This window comes from Akebia trifoliata, chromosome 14 (genome assembly GCF_017979445.1).
Source record: "Akebia trifoliata isolate Shusen 1 chromosome 14, ASM1797944v1, whole genome shotgun sequence".
In the NCBI taxonomy this organism is placed as follows: domain Eukaryota; kingdom Viridiplantae; phylum Streptophyta; class Magnoliopsida; order Ranunculales; family Lardizabalaceae; genus Akebia; species Akebia trifoliata.
In genome coordinates, this window is record NC_141388.1 from 25,889,742 (window position 1) to 25,892,104 (window position 2,363).

Genomic DNA, 2,363 nt, shown 5'->3' on the forward strand with positions numbered 1-2,363 from the left:
TCATGAATGACGTCGCATCTCCGAAGAGATCGGGCCACGCACTAGTGCCACGTTGGCTATATAGGACGTGTAAGTGTGCAAAACAGGATGGGGTGTGCCCGGGGCCTTTTTCAAACACATGGGTCTATGGACTAGATCAAATCACACAAGTATGGATTTCATATATTGATCTAGAAATATAAAAAAATATCTATGACATCCAGTTCAAGATCAGATCATGCACATCATAAAAAATATCAATCCAATCATAGCATATTAGATAGACAATCAATCAGGGTGGAACGAAAATGATTAATCAAGATAGCACACAAATAACCAATCATCGATCAATCATTGAGATAATCACAAGATATTTCTTTTTTTATTTTTATATGCATGGCAAATCTTTTTAGATCATAGGCTGACTTGAATACTTCATAAGGTTTCAAATTTTACTGAGCGTCATTAAGCCAACATAATCATCTCATTGATAATCCAATTTCATAATTTTTTAGATTTAATGAAAAAAAGTTTGGATCTAAGATTAAAATTCAAATTTTTTTTTTTTAAAGAATAATATTTGAATCCCAAATTTTGAAAATGGGTGGATATGAAATCACATTAAAAAATGAAAAAAAATTTGATGAACAAATAATTGTATTGAAGGAAAAAGAATTTGTCTTTTAAATCATATTCAATACAAGCTCAAAGACCTTTGGTAAGATATAAATCCTACTTGGTTAGTAAGTTAATCACATTCACTTAAGATCCAAAAGTTTTATCATAAAAAAAAAATTTAGAGTACTGCCCATGTAATAATTTTTTTTTATTTATGTAAATGACAAGTGAGTTGTTATTGCCACATCAACTTTTACTAGGGCCATCGACTTTCATGTGAATCAATAATTTCCCTCAACTGATGTGAGGTTACTAGCAATTGGTGTGACAATAACAGCTCCCCAAAGAATTTCAAAAATCATTCTCAAGCAAGGGCTGCCAGTAAACCCTTTTATTTATTTTTTTTTTTCAAATGGCAACCTGTTTGCTGTAAAACACTCCTCCAACCGATCAAAATCTGCAACATTATAGGAACAATTCATCCTCTACAACCTTTGTTCTACGAATTCAAAGAGGTCAAACACTCGAAAATTTTACACTTCTTAACCACTCACCCATAGATTTCGCTCAAGAAATGAGGAAACCCAACAATCGGCAATTTTAGCCTCCAAGGACTGTCGAAACTATGAAACTCAGTCCTTCTATTTTCAATGGAGCTCCGGACAAATCTCAACAAGTAGAAATAAAATAAATTTGATTTTTTTTTTATATGTGATCCCCATAATTCAAATATTTTTTCCTGCAAAGAAATTAGATAACGAAGCAACTCGACCTTCAATCACTGTAAGAGAATCTAATTTTCAAAAATTTGTAAATCGAAAATCAGAAATAGTTGTAAGAACACTAACTCCTACCACAGTTTATTGAGGAAACAAAGACAATGAGGTTCTGAGATACAAATCTCTCTTTCTCTATCTAAAAACCCAACTTCAATCTTCCTGAATTCTCCAATACTAGGATTCCTAACGATACCTGCAAATCTATCATCCCCCACTCTATTACCCAAATCCTCATCGCCTTCAATATCATCGTCGGCATCGCCCAACATATGTGCTTTCGGCACCACAGTAGAAACCCACAAATTTAAAGCGTTATAGCAATGATCCGCCACAAACCCCTTTCTGAAATTAAAGAAAATCAGGGAAAAATCATTGAAAAATAAGTTATTGAAGCTCGATTCAGAACATTAATGGTGGAAAGATTATTGGGGGTTTGCTCGGTTCAATCCATTTATCATCTCTTACTCGAAAAGGAAAGAATTCGTGTGTTTTGGGTGCAGCCACAACAGCAAGAGAAGTCGACCAAGATCAAGTTCAATCCGAACGAAGAGAAACGATCTCAAGGTCTGCAACGCAATATCCTACCCTTCCAATCGTGATTTAAGCTTTCAAACGCAGTCTGCAATACGCCTCTGCTCGAAGAGACGAATCAGAGATTTCTAGATTCGTGGCCTACAGGAGAAATCAGAAGTTTTTTCAAAAAAAAAAAAAATGATCGGTCATACGAGGATGAAACCGATCGGTCCGAGGGAACCCACCCATCGTTCTCTGTTGAAGACGCTGGAGTTGGGGAAGAAACAGAATTTAAAAAAACATGTTTAAAAGGATTGAAGAAGTAAAATAGCTGTTTTACTAACAGCACTCCAATGACAATGATTGGGTTTAGAAGTTAAAAAACGATTAGTACTAAGCGCACCCCAACCATTCCAGCACCTTACTTTTCACAGAACCTAAAAAATTTCCTTTTTTTTTTGTTATTATTTTTTA

General features: G+C 34.6%; 1 long non-coding RNA gene across 1 annotated transcript; it reads right to left on the bottom strand.

Moving 5' to 3' along the window:
• Positions 1–1,394: 1,394 nt before the first annotated feature.
• Positions 1,395–2,150, bottom strand: LOC147386622 (uncharacterized). Its single transcript, XR_015172105.1, has 2 exons — positions 1,842–2,150; positions 1,395–1,718 (listed from the first exon to the last, which is right to left on the bottom strand). It is a non-coding gene; the product is annotated as an uncharacterized LOC147386622 (long non-coding RNA).
• Positions 2,151–2,363: the final 213 nt, after the last annotated feature.